This window comes from Phaethon aethereus, assembly GCF_964289735.1.
Source record: "Phaethon aethereus genome assembly, chromosome: 1".
NCBI lineage: Eukaryota > Metazoa > Chordata > Aves > Phaethontiformes > Phaethontidae > Phaethon > Phaethon aethereus.
In genome coordinates, this window is record NC_138575.1 from 216054173 (window position 1) to 216065007 (window position 10835).

Consider the following 10835-nt stretch of genomic DNA (forward strand, 5'->3'; position numbering starts at 1 on the left):
GCACCATGGTCCTACATGTACAAAAGTTTCTGATCAACTGGGAATACAGCAACATAAGAAACTCTGAAATTTATGGTAAACAATTAGTTCTTTACGTCTTGAAAATTTAACGAACAGAGAAATCGAGCTAGAAATGTAAACAAAGCCCATGGGAAAGCCTTAGACAAGAGGTATAACCTGCAAGTTTCCACTGTTAGAAACAATTTTGCTGAAGTCTGTAAGGTATCACATAAGCATGCCAACTCAGTTAATGTCTGTTTTCTTTTCATCATGTTTCCAGCTTGCTAACTTTAAAAGAAAACTTAATAATTTTCTTTCACTTAGAAAAGAAAAAATACACAATAACTTCAAGGCTGAAACTCTACATAATAATATCTAAGCCCAAGAGAATTTTTCCAGCCAAGTTGTGAACCTATGAAAATAATGGAGATATTATAATGAAACACTTATAACTTCACCATTGCAAGCAGCAAGACTGTTACAAAGAGAACTAAAACATAGCCCCTTACCACAGCCATGAGGTCATATTGCTTTGTATATCATTCAGTGCAGTTTTATGGTAGGTACCATTAGACTGCCCATACAAAAATCGTCACTTCACTGACATTCATATTCTTCCATACTGACTCCAGACCAAAAATAAACTACAACACACACTGAGACAGTGAAAACACCTTGAATAAAATTTACTAACTGTGCAACACCTTGGACTTCAAAAATACACTGAAATGAAAACATCTTGAGATCAGCAATCCTGCAGAAACATCACTGATATTAGCAATATTTTTACATAAAAATAAAAAGTAAGTCCTGCCTAGGCGAGCATAAAATGCATGGGGTTAGTAACATACAGCAATAAACCGCAGCCGTAAGCCTCATTCAAATGTGGTAATGTACCTGTAGTCATTAAGCAGCAAAAATATGACTTCAGGAGCTCAAATTCAACATCTTCTATGCATTTCACCTCCAGAAAAACTTTACTAAATAAGGATTTCGTTCTCCATCACGAAAGAGTGAACCATACCTTTGTCTTCATGTCCACCACATAATTTTCAAAAGTCTGGTTCTCCTTGTCCTGTTCACCACATTGTGCAGATGCTTCTGATCCATTGGAAGCTGCAGACTAAAGAGGGGGGGTGGGGAATGAAATAAAGCAGCTGCGATGTGTGCTGTAATTCTATTACACTTAAACATAAAGATTAGCACGTACGTACAAAAGGGTAGCCTGAATTCAGATAAATATCAGGTGGCTCATACATAAGATTTTCACCTCAGTGTTTTTTAATGCAAATATTTTCTGGATTTAATCTTACAACCTGTGGAAGTGTGTGAAAGTCTTAATAGGTTAAATCTACAAGGTGATGCTTGTCACAATCTCTAGTTGACTTCAGAAGGCATTTAAGGTGCTCTGCAATTCTCAGCATCAGAACATAGAGATAAGGAAGGAAATCAGTGCCCTGCCAAAAAGTCCCACGGACAGTAATAGGGTTCTCATCTGGAGCAGCTGCAGGAATAGATCTCCTTAAGTACCAACTGAATTACCTGGTTTGTTTTCTCATTTCTAATTCGTAACGTTCTTCTAAATGACATATTTTTGAAAGGGATTCATACTTATGTCATAGACATATTTGCAAACCTTTTACATCCAATTTTTGTGTTACTTTTCCTTCATTTACACAGATTTCAATCTTATATTGCTCACAGAAAACCCTCATAAACAGTATTTTTTCAAGTAATATCTTCAATAGAAGCTATAGTAAAAGGCTATATCTGAGTTTTCAATTTTCGTGCTGTAGATTTTGTATTAAGACAATAAGTGTTATAAATGACATCTCTGCTTACAATGCTCTGCCCTCCACAAATGTGCTTGAAGAGTTAGCTTTTGAATGAAACCTGATGACTGCCACTACCTCAGATGTCAGAAAATTTCTGGGCACTTTGCGAGAGCACGAACAGGAAAACAGAGCGAATTCAATCAGAGCACGGTGGCTTGTATCTGTCGGCGCTGAGCATCACAGCGTCACTCTGTGAGTGATTTAGACCCATCCTTTTTTAGCCTCTGCACCAGGAGTGTAGTCAATTTTAACACAACAGGCAAGAAATTGTCAGCATTTTAAGCAGACCAACCGTTGCCAACACAACTTGGAAAACAACAAGCCAGTGCCACAGAAACAGCCAAATCACATCCACATGTGCAAATGTTTTCTCCTCTGATACTACGTTGTTTATTTAGGGTTCCATCCAGCGAAAGCCTGAATGCTGGCCCCAACCCAGCCAACTACTTCGGCACGTGCTTTTAGCTTCACTGGAACCAGCGGCATTAGTCCTGTGCTCCAGTTGAGAATGTGTTTAAGTGTTGGATCAGGCCCAGCAGCTCAGCTCTACGTGGGGCTGAGCACACAGGGTTCCATGCCTGTCCTCTCTAAAGTTTTAGCTTCTCTAACACGCTGGCAGTCATGGAGAGCCATGCATTCCTTCATCTTGTTTCTTATCACCGAAGGGTGTTGCGTATCCCCCATTTATAATCTGGAAGGGAGGAAGGAAGACCAAGGCACCCAGGCCAAAATTAGGCAGGAGAGCAAGGAACTCAGCCCAGGTCTTGCATCTTGCCTCAGAGCCTACAGAAAACCCAAGCAACTCCCTATGGGTTTGTTTCGGGAAGGGAAAATTGGGTTTACAAGGAGAAAAAAAGTGCATAAAAATTTTCATTTTATCTTTGCTTTCTTTGAATACCTGACATAAGTGCTTTCCATTGTTTTTATTTACAGGCCACAATATAAACTGTGCAAATCAATATATTTAATCAATATTATTTATTTGGTCTAATCAAGACCAAACTCCCCCTGATCCTAAAGGGCCTTAGCTTCTGCAACTTCTTGAAAGGGATTTGGCAATTTTCAGCAGAAATTACAGACTGTATGGTAGCATTTATCAAATGAGTACAGCTGCAAAATTGGATAAGGGACAAGTTTAGTTTGTTTATATTTTATAAATATTTTTCCTCAAATTTTTCGCCATTAGCTGACTCCAATATTTTGAAAGAACATAAAACAATGTCATAAGATGCTATGAAATGTTTCAATTGTTTTCCTTAGGGAAATGGGTCACAGATTAATTGTGAAGCGCAGTAAACCAAGGACATCAGGAGAATACAAACAGCTCAAGTAAGAGTAATTGTAATAAATCTGGAACATCTCTCTGTTCCAGTGTATTAAGGTTCAGTAAGCATTAGGAGAATAATATATGGTTCCCAAACTTGAACAAAGTATATACATTAGCAATCCATCTGAAAACCAATAGTCATTTAACTTTGCCTTATGAAATAAATGGGACTGTATAATGCCAGAGGCAAAAAGGACACTTGCTGTGTATTGTGATAGATTTATTAAAAACCAGCATTCTCGGATCCGAGTCTTTTCTTATTCTTGACTTACATACAAACCTCCCTTTAGAGACTAACCAAAGGCCTACGCTCTCTAAAATTATTTGTACACTTTACAGAATCACAGAATCACAGAATCACTAGGTTGGAAAGGACCTTTAAGATCATCAAGTCCAACCATTAATCCAGAACCACCATGTCCCCTAAACCATGTCCTGAAGCGCCACATCCACACGTTTTTTGAACACTTCCAGGGATGGCGACTCCACCACCTCCCTGGGCAGCCTGTTCCAATGCCTGACCACCCTCTCAGTGAAGAAATTTTTCCTAATATCCAATCTAAACCTCCCCTGGCGCAACTTGAGGCCATTTCCTCTTGTCCTATCACTAGTTACTTGGGAGAAGAGACCAACACCCTCATCGCCACAACCCCCTTTCAGGTAGTTGTAGAGAGCGATAAGGTCTCCCCTCAGCCTCCTCTTCTCCAGACTAAACAACCCCAGTTCCCTCAGCCGCTCCTCATAAGACATGTGCTCCAGACCCCTCACCAGCTTCGTTGCCCTTCTCTGGACACGCTCCAGCACCTCAACATCCTTCTTGTAGTGAGGGGCCCAAAACTGAACACAGTATTCAAGGTGCGGCCTCACCAGTGCCGAGTACAGGGGCACAATCACTTCCCTGCTCCTGCTGGCCACACTATTCCTGATACAGGCCAGGACGCTGTTGGCCTTCTTGGCCACCTGGGCACACTGCCGGCTCATATTCAGCCGGCTGTCAACCAGCACCCCCAGGTCCCTTTCCGCCGGGCTGCTCTCCAGCCACTCCTCCCCAAGCCTGTAGCGTTGCATGGGGTTGTTGTGGCCAAAGTGCAGGACCCTGCACTTGGCCTTATTAAACCTCATACAGTTGGCCTCTGCCCATCGATCCAGCCTGTCCAGATCCCTCTGCAGAGCCCTCCTACCCTCCAGCAGATCAACACTCCCACTCAGCTTGGTGTCATCTGCAAACTTACTGAGGGAGCACTCGATTCCCTCATCCAGATCATCTATAAAGATATTGAACAAGACTGGTCCCAGAACCGAGCCCTGGGGAACACCACTCGTGACCGGCCGCCAGCCGGATTTAACGCCATTCACCACAACTCTCTGGGCTCGGCCATCCAGCCAGTTCCTCACCCAGCGAAGAGTAAACCCGTCTAAGCCTCGAGCCGCCAGTTTCTCCAGGAGAATGCTGTGGGAGACGCTGTCAAAGGCTTTACTAAAGTCCAGGTAGACAACGTCCACAGCCTTTCCCTCATCCACTAGGCGGGTCACCTGGTCATAGAAGGAGATCAGGTTGGTCAAGCAGGACCTGCCTTTCATGAACCCATGCTGGCTGGGCCTGATCCTTTGGCTGTTCTGCAGATGCCCTGTGAGCACTCTCAAAACCAACCGCTCCATAATCTTCCCTGGAACAGAGGTCAGGCTGACAGGCCTGTAGTTCCCAGGATCCTCCTTCCGGCCTTTCTTGTAGACGGGTGTCACATTGGCAAGCCTCCAGTCTTCTGGGACCTCCCCTGTTAACCAGGACTGCTGATAAACGATGGAGAGTGGCTTGGCAAGCTCCTCCGCCAGCTCTCTCAGTACTCTCGGGTGGATGCCATCAGGCCCCATAGACTTGTGGATGTCCAGGTGGCTTAGCATGTCCTTGACTGCTTCCTCCTGGATTATGAGGAGTACATTGTGCTCTCCATCCCCGTCTTCCAGCTCAGGGGGCTGAATATCCTGTGGATACCTGGAGTGGCTATTAAAGACTGAGGCGAAGAAGGCATTAAGTACCTCAGCCTTGTCCTCGTCCTTGGAGACAATGTTCCCCGCCATATCCAGTAGGGGATGGAGATTCTCCTTGCCTCTCTTTTTGTTGTTAATATATTTGTAAAAACATTTTTTATTATCCTTTACGACTGTGGCCAGACTGAGCTCTAGCTGGGCTTTTGCCTTTCTAATTTTGTCCCTGCTTGACCTAACGAGATCCTTGTACTCTTCATGAGTTGCCTGTCCCTTCTTCCAGAGGTGATAAACTCTCCTCTTTTCCCTGAGTCCCAGCAAAATCTCCCTGTTCAGCCAGGCCGGTCGCCTTCCCCGCCAGCTCTTCTTACAGCACATGGGGACCGCCTGCTCCTGCGCCTTTAAGATTTCCTTCTTGAAGACTGTCCAGCCTTCCTGGACCCCTTTGTCCTTCAGGACTGTCTCCCAAGGGACTCTCTCAACCAGTGACCTGAACAGGCCAAAGTCTGCCCTCCGGAAGTCCATGATAGCAGTTTTGCTGAGTCGTCTCCTTACTTCACTCACAATTGAGAATTCTATCATGTCGTGGTCGCTAAGCCCAAGACGGCCTCCGACCACCACATCTCTCACCAGTCCTTCTCTGTTTGTAAACAGCAGGTCCAGTAAGGCACCTCCCCTGGTGGGCTCACTCACCAGCTGCGTCAGGAAGTTATCCTCCACACACTCCAGGAACCTCCTAGACTGTTTCCTCTCTGCCGTGTTATACTTCCAGCAGATGTCCGGTAGGTTGAAGTCCCCCACAAGAACAAGGGCCAGCGAATGCGAGACCTCCGCCAGTCGCTTATAGAATGTCTCATCCGTCTCTTCATCCTGGTTGGGTGGCCTGTAACAGACTCCCAGCAGGATGTCTGCCTCATTGGCCTTCCCCCTCATCCTTACCCACAAGCACTCTACTTGGTCTTCACAATCTTCAATTTCTATGCAATCAAAACACTCCCTAACATACAGAGCCACCCCACCGCCTCTCCTTCCCATTCTATCCCTTCGGAAGAGCTTATAGCCACCCATTGCAGCACTCCAGTCATGAGAAGCATCCCACCATGTTTCTGTGATGGCAACTACGTCATAGCTGTCCCGCTGCACAATGGCTTCCAGCTCCTCCTGTTTGGTGCCCATGCTGCGTGCATTGGTGTAGATGCACCTGAGCCGGGCTATAGATTTCAACTCTGGCACGTTGAACCTACCCCTAGGTTCAACTCTAGTGAGCAAAAACATCCAAAAGCGGCCTGCTCATGCAAAAGAAGTATTTTAGCAACACCTTATTATTCCTGAACCGTGCAGGTCCCCAAGAGAAGCCGAACCGGCAGCCCCAGGGTGACAGAGTACAAATGCGGTGGAGCACATGCACACACCTCCTTGTAGGAGGTTCTGGAAACAATTACTTCAAGCTTGAAATAAAACCACTGACAAAAATCTAAACTTTTTATCAGACCCTTGCATCTAAAAGGCTGGTAGTTGGAACAACTCTGTCTTCCTCTTCACATAAGAAAATTTTATCTTATTCTCTTCAAGTGTGTCAGAAGAAGAGATTTTACAAGCAAATGTTGCAAAAGCAAATTAAAACTTCACCTGGTAACTTTGCTCACAGGGGTGGTAACCATGAGACTCTTAGATCACACGAAAAGCGATCTTCCAATTTGGTGTATAATTAATGCTAATCTGTTTAGATTATAATTAACAGGGACTATTTAGACCGCAATCTCTTCAGGGCAATGTCTCTCTCATTGTGCAAACTTACAGCATTATTTAAATGTTTATTAATAAATTAGTGATCACATTAGCTACCTCGTTAATTTTATCTGATTTTAACAGTGCTCAACAAAGCTTTTCTGTGCTTGTAACACATCTTTCCTGTAGCTTATTAGGACACGCACAATTGTCACAGTCAACCGTCAACAAAATTCTTGCTGATTTTTTTTTTTTTTGCGAAAGTACACAGCTACGCGTTATGAAAGACTTGTCACTGGTGCCACTTTCAGCGGGCGGCATGTTCCAGTTCATGTCTGAGCCAGCAACCAGCCAGCAGGAGCATCTGCCCTCACAGGCAATTATGGCATATGGGGTTTCCAAATTTCCTACAGAAGGTCTTCCTATAGCAGCCAAACCCTTTAACCGTAGATGAGCTCTCCAGTTTATTGTATGGCTCCAGAATTTATACCTAATATATCAGTATGAGGTACTTGTAACCATCCACAATAGTTACCACATGTTTACCTCTCTGAGTGAGGTCCAACGTTGGGAATATAAAAAATATTAAAAAATAATAAACATACATGTAAACATTATTCTGCTCTTCCATGGTCTTGGATGTTGCTGAATTTATTCACACGCACGCCTGTATGGGATATTTTACCTGTATGGGCGTATATAGGCACATATGCACCACTTTGTGGCTACAAACGCTGCTCAGCTTTGCAAAGGGACCGGGAGCACCGGTGGGAGCGTGAGGGAGCTACAGCCCACAAGCCGAAATAAATCTGCAACTGCCTTAGGGTTCAGAGAGCTAATGCACCCGCTTCTATAGACAGCAGCTTAGGGAATGCTCTCCTGTGTGCTTTTAGAGAGAGCAATTCAAAACAGAAGCTGACCTGAGACCTATTTTGGCATTTTGTATCAAGAATTGGTAGCTCTGCTCCAGTCCCGTGAGAGCCTGTAGATAAATACCAGCTTGCCCCAAATGATTTACATTAAGAGAGGAAAGGTATAAAAAACAAACGTGATCTTTAACTTTTGGGTGCCAGTATCTGTCAGGAAATCTATCGTCTTGGTAATCAAAGGCTCCCAGGAATATACAGTGCTGAGAGATACCGCTTTTATTTAATTAACTTTTTTCCAAAGTAAGCATTTAAAAAAAATCATTAAAACATTTAAAAAGCTACAGGGGGAACGCAAAATGCAACATAACGTACGCTGGAATTATCCATTTTACAGGACAATGACGTAAATGAATTCATTTCGCAGCTCTGCTGGGGTAGGAAGCAACCTGAGCTGAACTGAGATGCGCAGCAGGTTGCTGATAGCGGCGAAGACGGCAGCACACCCTGCGCCAGGGCACAGCCAGCCCTCTCACGCTCTGCTCAAGCCATGTGTGAACTAAAACTGGACGCGAGTCAAGTTCATCCTTCGCAACACGCCGGCAACAGCAAGAACCCCTTCTGTGTCTGTGACCCATCCACCAAGGGCTGCACCCTTGCGCTGTGCCTAGGCAGAGCTGACAGCTCTCCTACATGTATCGTGAACACCTCGGTTTCGGCTCCTGCTGCTAAAAATCTTGGACCACAGAAAAAAAAAAAAAAAAAATGTTGTACATCTTGGACAGTTTGTGGGAGACGAAGTGTCACTGGGGACTTGAAGAGCTTTTGCTGCAATACCATGGAGAGAAAAAATCCTAGAGACCATAAGATGTGCTTTCCTTTTTCTGTACCCTGCTAGTCCTATTTCTATGCTTCTTGTAGTCCTTATTACAGGAAGAAATGTCATTCAGCAAATTTTTGGCAGGAATTAACTTTCACCCATATCACAGATGACTGAAAACTCAGACAATCCCAGAGCAGGCCACGCTAGAAACTAAAATCAGAAATACAATCCCACAGAAGCCAGGCAGAGTTTCACTTGCTTCAGCTGAGCCCAAATTTCAGTCCAGAAATAATACAGCAGAGCTCTCTTCTCCGCAAAATCTTTAAAAAAGAAGGTGCTTAATTAAGTGTTTCTGAAGCCCTTCAAAAAAGCATGGTTCAGTATCCCCAGTCGAATGACTTAGTTATCAGAAAGGATTTTGTTTCTATTTCCACATTAGGGTTTCCGGTTCGTTGTTTGAAGATGTCAAGGTTTCATCACATTGCATTAGCTCTAGCTCAGTCTTTGTGGCTGTCTCAGGTCAGGGTGATGTTGCAGATTGCCACAAGATCTCACGGCCAAACCCTGTGAGAAAGTCACCGCAGTCCCTTCTGCACCAGTCTTCCCAATATGACCGGTAAATGCGAACGGAGAAAGGAAAAATATGCCTTTGGGCATGGAATTTACTGTACAAATTGCACCATGAGTGTTTTTTAAGCAGTTATTATATTTGGAAGTGAGCATAAATATCACAATAATATTTATTTTACCCTGCGATTTTTATGATTCCACTTTAGCTAATGTGGATTCAACCTTTCAGAAGATTTTATGACAGACTTGAAGAACGTTAGAGCTCAGGAACAATTATGTGGCTGCGGGCTTGTGTTTCGGAAAGGTCAGGAGCTGATTTAGTGCTGCCCCACCCTCCTGACAGCAAGTCTTGCTCCCAGCGTGATTCTGGATGTCAGAACGTCACTAGTGAGCTCGGCATTTGCTCAGCCCCAATACAGAGCCGACCACCCGTCTAATGGCTGTCGTCCACGCTTCCGGTTACTCGGTGGTCGCTTTGGCTGGGCTAACGCAAAGCCTGTATTCAAACCCCACCTCCCTAATTATTCCTATCGTGATTATCCAGCCGCACTGTGACTCCGGTCTGGGGCAAGACAATTGACTTTCCAGGCAGGGAGGAGACACTGGCTCATGCTTCAGCTCTTCTCCTCCCTTCCCTCCTCTGGAGAGACAGTTCAGATGAAGCTGCCTGGAGTCAGTTGGCTCCACAAGCTCAAGCCTTGTGACCGACACACCCAGGAGCTTCGTCTGTTGATGCAGGCTCCCTCTCGAGTGTCACTCATGCGCAGCTTTATTTTCAAGCTGGGGTACAAACCAAGAAACTCGTGTGTCTCCTTTCCCAGGGAGCAGAGTGCCACGAAGGTCACACAGTCGTGGGCTATGCCAAGTGCAGCAGTTCTGGTGGTTGGAAGGATCTGTTGACCTGCTGCACGTGGCAAAGAAGAAAACTGAGCAAAAAGAGCATTGCAAAGACGAAGACTGCTGCAAGGACGGAGAGATAAATGATGCACAGCTCAGCTGCATGAGGACGAGACTGAAAGCATGAGGCTGGACAGGATGGTTACACTTTCCAGGCAAAGACCCACTCTTGCTGGAGCTCCACGCTAGGCAGCTATCCACGTAAAAAATGGAGACAATTAACTTTTGTATGGCTCAGTTCTTACCCTGATAGGCTATTTCCCAAAACATTGTTGGCAGCAGCGTTACCAAACGCCGTAGGGCAAATTCAGATGCCTCTGAACATGAGAATGAATGAGGTGAAAACTTTAAACAAATAAATACATTTCCCTCGGCTCACTGGGATTCAGTCAAGATCCTGATGCTCATTCTCCCCATTCCTCACCTTTCAGCCATCGGTCTGCACTTCGCTGGGCACAAAGAAGATGAAAAATGAAGAGTAATTTGGGATATTAAAGATCTATTTCTTTCAAATAAAGCAGAAGCTATTACTGAATTCTCCTGAAGGCTGCAGGAAAAGGACTAGAAAAATTAAAAGTCTGAACATAATTAATGAATGCTCATTTAGCATTGGCTATCATACAACATCTTGGAAGCTAAATTTACAACTGAAGAGGGCAGGTTGTATGCAGAAACAGGCTCTGGAAGGAGCTCCATGTGCACTGTGTCAAGCTGGAGGGAAAGATAGGAAGCTGTGGTTGCAGGGAGGTCCCCTCAAGCATGGAGCGATGACACCTGCCAAAAGCCCCTCCGAGCAGAAAGTT